Genomic DNA, 10957 nt, shown 5'->3' with positions numbered 1-10957 from the left:
CCTTTGAAGTGCCTGCTGCTAATGGTTTGGGATCCCGGAGCTCAGAATTGGCCTCACTGTCATTTTCCTCATCATATTTTATTCCTTCTCCCTTACTATGCTGAATCTGTCCCCCTGCACTATCATAAATAAGGTATAGGTTCATCTCTAGTAATGCGTCGAACCCGATAGGCTCCCGAGTGCATGACTTCTTGGGTTCCTGATCCAGATCAACCTCGAAGCAGAGGAAAACCCAAGTGAGTAATCAGCCGTAGGACAGTGCGTGCCTTCGAGTGGAATCTGTAACAGTGCAAGCCATGTGCTTCATGATCACATAAGGAAGACAAACAGGTTGGCCAGTACATAGGGAGTGAGCCAATACTGCGGACATCAGAGAAGGGTGTGTGCTGCTCGCCTTAGAGGGAACCAGAATTGTTTTAGCAAGGAAAATAAGGACCCACTGAGAAGGAGGAAATTTGGAGAGGTCTTTATTCTTCTTGTACCTGTTGTTTGTTAGAACTTAGAACAACTCCTTACTCTCTTCCGGGGGCAGGCTTGAGTCAGGATGGCTGTCCAAAGAATAGTAAACCTTTTTCCCTTCTACTGAAACATCAAGAATAATTCCCAACTCCTCGGTGGTAAAGCTGATGGTGACTCCCTTCACAAGAGTAGTCAGTCTGAGGTCACCATCGTCCCCCTCAGTCAACAACAAGTTTGAGTAGAATTCTTTGACCAAAGCAGGGTTGTAAAACTCGGGCAAAATCAGCATGTTGGACCACTCCAACCTCTCAAATCTAGTCTCCACCTGGTATGCCAACATTTCCTCCACGGTTATGTCCCTTTCCACGAGGATTTTCCTACTAAAGAGGCATCCCTGTGAATGTCCCTCGGCCCCTTCAGTGGTCAACTGAGACACCCGATGAGTGATAGAAATGGCAGACATGATAGCAATGTTCCGCTTTCTTTTTGGAGCCATGAGGTCACCTGCACATATGAGGCAACACCAAGTAGAATAGCAAGAAGGTAAGCCAAATTGGAATAATGATGTATATGATTGACAAGTATGTTTAGAGAAGTAAAATGCCCAATTGGTGTGGAGATGATTTGAATGGAAGACTATGCATGATGGGAAATCAAAGGAGGAGTGCATATAAATGTGATGTATAGTGATAATATGTATGATGGGGATGTGGAAAAATCATTGGGGACAAGTTGGAGAAAGGAGGAGAGACAAGAATATTATGTAAATAAAGCCCCACGTGTAATCTCTTATGTGTAGATGTGAGGGATGGGACTGAAGTAAGCAATATGCATATGTTGATTATCTTACACCCCATTATATGTCAATACAACAAGTTGTGGAATGGAATACTCCAACTTGAGATAAGAACCATTGTTGAGGAAAGACAATGAATACCAAGGATTGTACAAGTAATCTCAAGAATATGGAAGGGAATACATTAAGGAGATAGACTTCAAGGATTTTATCTACTGTTATTAAATGTATGAGAAATGTACTTGATGGTATATCAATAAAATGATTTGACAAAGTCTAGGTACATGTAATGGATTATGCATGAACTTGAAAGGTTTCTCAAACATGAAAGAATGGGAGAACTTATTCAATCAAGAGGCGGAACTTAGCCAAGATAACTAACTAAGCAAGTTAAGCAATCCCTAAAATGCTTGAAAGGATGCAATGAAGTAAGAAGCCGTCCCTATAGTGCCATTGATCATTAGAGCATGATTCCCAACCCAAAAGCCTTAGCCTCGACCAATTTTGGCATGAACTTTGTTTTTATGGCCATGAGAATGCAAGCAAAGTCAAGTCATGATCATACTTGGAAGGAATTATCACTAATCCAAGAAGAAATAAAAGAGAAGATGAAGAAACATAAGCAAAACTTCACAATGAAAAGAATAGAGGATTGAAAGGAAAATGGAGAAGAGAAATTTTACCTTAATCAAGTAGGAAGTGATCTTTGAGGCTTAAAGTTGTAAGAGAACTCCTCAAGAAATCTGTAGAGCCTTTCTCCCTCTCCCTGCGATTGTGTTTTCTCTTGGAGCCAAAGTGAGTTTTGAAACTCACGGTTTCTGTTTTGTTGAAATTTATCAAACAGACGAACGAATGGAATCAGTTATCGTGACTCAACTCGTCAATCTGCCCCGCCTTGACTTTGAAAATTTATGATTTTATAACTGACCGGATCAACGAATGGTTCCACTGCCATGAGTCCGCCTGTAGATCCGATCGATTCATATTCTTTCGGACTTTTGATCTTTTAAGGATGGACGAACGAACGGATTCACGTTCCGCATCTGCCCGTTAGTCCGCTCTCCCTGTCTTACGAGGGAAACACGAATGGACCCATTACACTAATTCCGCTCGTGAGTCAGCTCGCTGTTCTTTTAGGATTTTGATCCCAGACTTGTGAGACCTTTCAACCACCCCCTTTGTATGATGAATTAATGCCCATACCCTAGGTTGGACACCCAATTGCTTGGCCCATGCATGTTAATTGCTTGCCTTAGACGTAAACCAAAATGTCTATATCCTTAGGCCTACATCGGCCAGACCAGCCAATAAGGAATGACAGGCAATAGTGTGCACTGTGACTCCCCTCATGCCTAAAGGAAGGAGAGTTACTCTTGGGGATGAAGACCTTTAGATCCTGTGAATTGATAGACCTAGGCCTTATGAATAGGAAGCTTAACCTTGTGGGTAGATATTAGGTAAGGATAGTAATGGGCTGGCTTAGACTGGTTCACCCAAATGAGCCACAAGGGCCATGTATGACTGGAGGCCATTCCTGACACCCCGAGTTAGTGACAACTCTAATTGTACTTGGTTCCTCCAAACCATGTTTAGACTCAGAAGAGGAAGTCCTACACCGTGAGTTGATCCTCTAAAAAGACTTAGCAAACTGTACTTGAGAATTTTGTTCTTGTGAGTTGACCTAGATGGCGGATATGTCTATAGGGATATGAATGCAATTTCTTAAATTTTGCTTATGAATTTATATGGTATATATATGTATATATAGGTATACCCCTTAAGACCTTGGACCTGTGTGACTAGAGTGATCCTCTGGTACTACAAGCATAACCTTACTTTGGCCTTACTGCGATCACTTAGTTAAGCCCTGACCCTTGATCATATTGATCACAAGGTAGTGATTAAGGGATTCATTAATAACTGGGTAGATTAATTAGCATGAGTTGACTTAGACTTACCATAGGAGGTTGTTTGGCTCTCGAAGGAGGACCATAAAGGACTTTTTCCTGTATAGTCACTGTGAGATGGGTTTAGAGATTCTGAAAGTTGGAATTGAAGGGTGCAACAAGACCTTCTCCAACGACAGATATGAATGGAGTAATGGGTCACCAAATGCATTCCCTCCTTACTGGGAGTGAACAATAGGAAATTCCATCAATATTCTAAGTCATTCTAAAGTTGGGTGAGGTAATGAGATAACCAGAAGTGATAGCATTCAGAGTGTAAACCCTATAGTGGAGACTGGACAGGTTGATCTCTATAACCCAAGTGTGACCAGAGTTGTAAAGGCCAAAGTGGTGCCCTACACACTAGACTAAACCACTTGGAACAGGAAAGTTCCCTAGATTTTAGACCAAGCAGTATCCTTTGACCTACTGGTATAGTGTGACCACCAGCTCTAAAAGTTAAAATTGAACCTGGGTATTGTGGACCACACCCCTGTGGCAATATGACCATGTGAGGAAATGGAGTGTAGAACCTGACCTGTTGTGTCAACTAGACACTACCTCACTTTGACCCGACCTTAAATTAGTTCAAGTAGTGGGTATGTGGAGGTATTGTTGTTCAACAATCCTTCTCCCTTGAGACACGGGTTGCCTCAAATTTTGAGGACAAAATTTTTAATAAGGTTGGGGGGATGTTACACTCGCACCCCAAATATACCCTTATACCCCGGGGCAATCCAGACCTTACCCAAAGGGTAATGCCTTATGGCTATGGTCAACACTGATGACCTTGCACTGGTAATACCATAGAAAGAACCCCCTCGAAGACTTGGAAGTGTGGGCCAAAGCCCCGCCACTTTCCTTAAAGTTTGGGCCATGACAGCAGCATCGGAGTCACGAATGGATTCACCTGAACTGAATCCGCTCGAGGATCCGCCCGTACTATCATCAGCCTTTTTGGGTTATTTTCCTATGGGACCCACATACCCGTGTCTTAGAAACCCTATTAGAACCATTGGACCCTGTGGACCCCTACCCCTACCCTTTATAGGTCAAGTGGGGCCCACAAAGCCTAACTTAAGTAATTAATGGGTTTTACATACCCTAGCCTAAACCAAACAGACCTTAGTGGACAATCAAGTCCTATAGACTTAGGGTGCACCCCAAACAGACCATAACTACCTAAATGGACCTAAGGGCCATGACTTGGACCAAACATGGCCTAAGACCTAACCCAAAACCCATTTAAAGCCTAAAGACCCAACTACATTCTAAGACCCCTAACCAATCACACCCTAAGGACCTTTCTACCCCTTTAAAGATAAAAGAATCCCTCCCATTCACTTATCTCTCCCCCTCCCCAAAACCGTGGAGGAGAAGAGACAAGAGAAGAAGAAGGAGGAGGAAGGAAGAGGGAAGAAGTAGGAGTGGAAGAGGAATGAGAGGGGAAGGGAAGAAGATGGGAGGTATGCCAAAATGGCTGGCTGCCCCACATCTCCTCCTCTTGCTGACCAGACTAAAAAGGAAGAAGAAGGTGAAGGAGAAGAGATGGAAAGGAAGGGAGGAGAGTATGAAGGCTCACCTAGCCTTGGACTCCACTCCTCCATTGGAGGATCTCACCAAGGTAAGCTTCCCAAACCTAGCTCTCCCCATTTCCTTTTTTATTTTGGTAGATTCCTTGAGCTTGGACTGACCTAGAGTTCCAATTGGGACTTAAGGTGGAGCTCGGTCCCTAGTTGGAGCTCTAATAGAGCTAACCTAGGTATGGTTTGGACCCCTTGGTGTTGCATTTGCAGCCATGGAAGTTGAATCCCTGGTTTTGAACTTTAAAACCCATCCCTTGGACCCTAATTGAGGCCAAACCTTGATGGATCTTGGATCCATGAGGTTAAGCCTAGGATCTAGTGACCCAAGGAAGGCTTAGACACCGCTCCCCTGACCCTGAGGTGTTGAGGAGCTCCAAGCTCCAAGCTGGAGCTGAAAATCCTTGAAATCTCAGAAGAGACTACCGGTGGACGAACGACTGGATCCATCTATTATGGTACCGCCCATCAGTCCACCGAGTATAAACCCTATGTGTTGGCCTGAGCAGACGAAGGCACGGATTCACTCTATTTGCCTCTGCCCGTGCTCTCGGGTCTATCTCAAGAAATCGAACGGATGCAGGGGCGGACCCAAGAAGCACATCCGTCCATGGATCCACTCCCTTTTATGGTTGTCTTAGATGTTGAACGGATTAATGATCAGATTCAACTAAGAAGTTTTGCTCGTGGGTCCGCTCGCTCTGATTTTACCCTTTGGCCTGAACGGTGTCAAGGGCGGATTCACCTCTGCTGAGACCGCCCGTGAGTCCGCTTGTGCTGTCTTAGTTGAAACTTAATTTTAACCTTGAGGGCCTAGCATGGGACCCTTCTATACCTGTTTTAATGAATTCTTTTGTATGTTAGGTTGGTGCACCGGTGAGATTCATGTGAACCACGTCGGATGACACTCAACGCTCGAGGAGATTCATGTCAATCACGTCGAGTGACACCCGAGTTAGGTGAGTGAGTTCTGGGTGACTTTGTTGGGTTTGATTATTATATTATCGATAACACTAAGCATGCTATGGTATATTTATAAGCATGGTGCGCATTGCATTTTATTCCATTGTGAACTGTTGAGAATGTGATATTATGCTCACCAATGTATCGGGCTACGGTGCCGGGTGTGCTGATAACGAAACCCCAATTTATTTAAATTATGAAAACTATTGTATGCCATCCTGATCTGTATGTGCCGTGCCATGCTGGTACCCGGGTACTAGATGGAATGGGACGTTGATGTACCCAGAATACATCTCGGGACGATAGGACCTGCATATAGTATATCTGCGGCTAGGATTGCTTGCTCCCTTATGCTACGACCCTTGCCAACAGGAGTTTATGTGTTGGATAGTCTGAGCACCTATGGTTTATGGAGGTGGGAGAGGCCAGGGTAGGGGTAGTGATGGCTATTGGGGTTTGCCACTGGGTGGTCATGATGGTTTCTACCGGCGCATGTCCCTTTGTGATAATTGAGGTCTCACTGGGGCGATAGGATAAGTGACCCTCAGTGTTTCCCGAGTTATCACAGTAGCATATACTTGACCGATAGAATTGAGTGCTAGGTGGAAAATTGAATCTAACATTATCATGCATCATTCTGCTTGATATTGTTTGTGTGATGTGAGCATATTCCTCTTTGCTCCCTACTAGTTAGTGAAGCTAACCCTGTTGTACAACCACTTTTTAGTTTATATGCAGATAACCTCTTGATGAGCACCGTTGGATACGGATCAAGTGGAGTTGATGATTGTGACTTGGATGTAGACGTACACCCAAGTGTTTGTGCCCTTGGGGCGATTGTTTATTATTTATTATTTAATTTTCTGTATTCATTCCACAACCATATATAAACTGTATGTTTATTTATAGGGAGAGTAATGAATGGTTACTTATGTTAGAATTGTAATATGTGTTATCATTAGAGAACCGATGCTCTATAATTTCACATGATTTAATTTAATTTTGCTTCCGCTAACTCTATGATTGGAACGATTTATTCCTTTTGGTATGTTCCTTTCTGTCGTCATAATGCGATGACAGGGTGGACTGTGGCTCGGGACACTGTATCTATGATCCTGGTAGATGATGGGATGATGTGTGATTATCCCAGTCATACCCCTATATGATAAAATATCTTACATCAGGATAGGGGCGTGACACTAAACCTAGTAAGTGCAGCCCCCCTGACACACTCTCTCAATCTCTCCTCTTCTCTGAGGCATTTGGGAGCTCTCTCTTGGACCGAACTTGACTTAGGGTACCTTGTTGGAACCAAATTGATGATGTGTTTTCTTCTCAACCAATTAGAGTTAGTACTCATCAAATGAAGGCCACCTTGAGCTTGTAAAGTGTTACTTAAGCAACCCAAGTGGCTGACCTAAGATTCCTTGACCTAATCCCTCATAGGTATGCCTTGGAAGGATTTTAATCTTTAAACCATAAGACCAAGCTTAGGCTAGGTCCTCTTGGCCATGTTGGGTCTTATAATGGTCCTCTCCAAGCCCCAATGCCATATTACATTTCAGGTTTTGGGCTAGGTATTGAGTAACTTAAGGAATTCGTACGCTGGTTCAAATGGAGTATTCGTTCGAAAATCCATTCAGCCTTTAATGGTTTGAAAAATTAAACTTTGGCTGAATGGATTTACCAACGGACCAAGGGTCCTGCCTCCGTTCAGCCCATGTTCACTCTTTACTCTCGGGTCTTTATTTCCTGAGAATGGATTCACGAATGGATCCACTAAGAGTGCCTCCATTCAAAAATCCGTTCGAGGTTTTTATGCTGTCCTGAATGATAGTCAATGGAAACTTCTTTTGGGGCCCACCTACACTCTTCTAACACTTATCTCACGCATCCCTAGGTAGTCTATCTTGTTCAGGGACGTGTATCTAGCAACCTATTCTAAACACCCGAACATTAAGTGAATCTTTGGTGAGTGGATTTTGGGTGACTGTTTGGGTTTGTTTATTATTAAACATACATTTATCATGCTACTTGTATTATAAATAAGCTTATTGCATATTTGCATTATTTATCTTGATTGTGAATTGATACGAATATGGTTTTGTGTGTTTCTTCATTATTGTATCGGGTTATGGTACCGGGTGTACCGATACCAGAACCCCAGAAATGTTATGAACTTTTATTGCTTGTCATTTTGGCCTATATGTGCCGTGTCGTACTGGTACCCAATGCTAGATGAAATGGGATGTTGATGCACTCAGAACCTCTCGAGACGATAGGATTTGCATGTAGTATAATTTTGGTTAGGTTCTTATTCCCTATGCTACAACCCTTACCAACAGGGGTTTAGGTGGTGGGTGATCAGGGCTCCTTGCCTGTGGGGGAGAGAAGCTAGCACAAGGATGACTCCTGATCATCGGGGTCTTCCACTGGGTGGTTTTGGTGGCTTCGACCGTCGTAGGCCCCCAGGTGACAATGGAGGTTTCACTATGGCGATAAGATAAGTGGCCCATGGTGATTCTCGAGTTGTCATAGTAGCATATACCTGCACTTAGATGGTGTGATAGGTGGAAAATCTATTAACATCTACATTCATCATGGACTATGTGTGATCTGCGTGTATGTGCATTCCCCATCCCCTCACTAGCTTAGTAGAGCTAACTCCCTGTGTACACTTTCTTTTAGACTTTGATGCAGATGATGGTTATTTGGCTGGTCTTGAGGTCTAGTCTACTGATTACGATGGTATTGGCACTGAGGAGCCAAAAGCTGTGTCAGAGGAACACATCGATGGATGTCCTTGCGACGATTGTGCCTACGGGCCGTGCTGATATTGGGGATTTGTTCCCTCTTTTGATTCTTTTGGGGCTTTGTGCCCGCTTTTAAACCTTATCTATATTACAATATATTTTTGAGTAGTTATATGATGGTCAGTCGGATAACTGTTAAAACTATGATGTATTAATTAGTCGATTGAACATACTGTAACTACTATACTAATGCTTCCGCTTTATTCTGATCTTGGAATGTAATATTCCCTTTTCTCTGCATTCTGATATTATTGTGTAATTTAATATTGGTTTAAGACGGTGGTTGGGATACTATATCTATGATCCTGGTAATGGTGGGATGACGTGTGTCATCCTAGTCACCCCTTTATTTGTACTTTATTCCTTGTTGGAATTGGGGCATGACAATTTCAATATGTATTAACCGAGTTATGGTCGAAACAATGGGCAGAGGTCCAACCCAACGGATGATGCATTGAGTGGACGATGCACAGTCTGCTCTCTTCCTTGCAACCTTCTGCTTGCATCATCCGCATAGGCCAATACTGCCTAGGAATGGGACTTTTATGTTTTGTTTCATCATGACCGAGCCCAAGGCTCAATCCTTAGTCATTTTAGTCCATTTATGACCTAAATGACCTAACCAAACCCTAAGAGCACTAACCTAAGATCTATTTGGACTCTAATGGGTTTTAAACACCTTTTTGGGCCTTAAACCTACTCCCAACCAAACAAGCCCTTAGATCCTTAGCTAAACAATATCAAAACCCTATCCCTCTCCTCATTTCTCTCATTCTAACACCTAAGAGAGGAGAAAAAATATGGAAGGCTGAAATAGAAGGAAGAAGGAGGAAGATGAAGAAGAAAAGAAGGAGAAGAAGATTGTGGAGTGACTCCATTGCTGTCCCATCTTCATTTATGAGCCAACCTTGAGCTCCATTCTCATTCTAGCTCGTGGAGGAGAAGAAGATTGAGCCACTCCAAGCTCAAGAACACCTCATACATCTACTCCATCGATCTCCATTCTAAGCAGCCCCTTCCTCCCTTTGATTCCATTAATTCTTACTAGATTCCTCATGGACATTGCTTAATTAGATCCCAAACCATGGGGCTTCTTGCTTTAAGTATTTTATCCCTTCTATTTGATGTTAAAGGCATCAACTATTGACCTAGAATCACCCATCCACAGCCCATGGCTTGGTTGCCATGAAACCCTCTTAAAGAACCTCCAATTTGAAGATTCTTGATGATGGAACCTATCCAATCTTTAGCTAAATCACAGGGCTTCTTATTCTAATGTACTTAAACCTTCTATTTAGTATTATTGATGTTAATTAGTGGCCCCAATTGATGGATTCCCAACCCTATGGCCAAACCACCATGAAATCCCATTGTAGAACCTCCAAGATTGGAGAAACCTTGACGTTAGGACCCAAATCACTCATAGGAGATCCTATTTGGATTAAACCCCGTGATTAATAGCTTCTTTGGAGGCTAAGAACACCCCCATAGGCCCCATGCAGGCCCTATGGCCTTTGGCCAAAGATGGATTCGAGCTCATGCCAAAATACAATAATTTTTGTTTGAGCGGACGATGCATCATCCGCTCACACTCAGGGCATCGTCCGCTCTATTTGTTGGAGCTTACTGCCTGCATCATCCGTTGACCTGCGGACGATGATGCTCAATCCGCAGGCTTCAGTCTGCTTAGGATAAGTTTTTGCTACCTTAGAGTCTTGACTTCGGATTAGACACCCAGACCCTCTCTCACCTATTATATACTTGTGGATTGACATATTAGGGTAACTTACACCTATGGCAGGAGCGTACACTACATGGAACCCAAGATTACCTACACTTCGATGATTGTTAGTGGATTAGATACTTGGAATTTTATGGAGTGTTTGACTTGTGAATGCCATTCATATATGTGTTATATTATTCGTGCCTATCATGATCGATCATTATGAATGTTGGCATTGGGTATGTAACTTCATTTGAATGCTAGGTGGGAGTAGATGATTTAAGATATATATCATGTTGAATGCTAAATGCTTAGGGATTTACAATTATACTTGAACTGTTATCGTGAATGTGGATATTGGATTTGCATTGAGACAAGAATATGAGATGTGATTTTATGATGATTATGCGATGAGATGTGGATGTAAATATTCTAACCCATAAAAGATAAATTATACTATCAAAGCTTATTTAATTACATCAAAGGTCACAAGGATCATAACCTTTAAATGAGAGTTCAACAACAATAGAAATGATTCTTGATCACTGCTGCTCTAGATCTGCAGGTCCCTTTCCTTTGTCCTTGCTACCTTTCTCTGTAACATAAAAATGCATATATCGTGGAATGATTTATAAAGCCCAATGAGCATAACTAAATAATAGTGCTTGCATACA

This window comes from Telopea speciosissima, chromosome 8 (genome assembly GCF_018873765.1).
Source record: "Telopea speciosissima isolate NSW1024214 ecotype Mountain lineage chromosome 8, Tspe_v1, whole genome shotgun sequence".
Lineage (NCBI taxonomy): Eukaryota > Viridiplantae > Streptophyta > Magnoliopsida > Proteales > Proteaceae > Telopea > Telopea speciosissima.
This window is presented reverse-complemented; position numbering follows the sequence as displayed.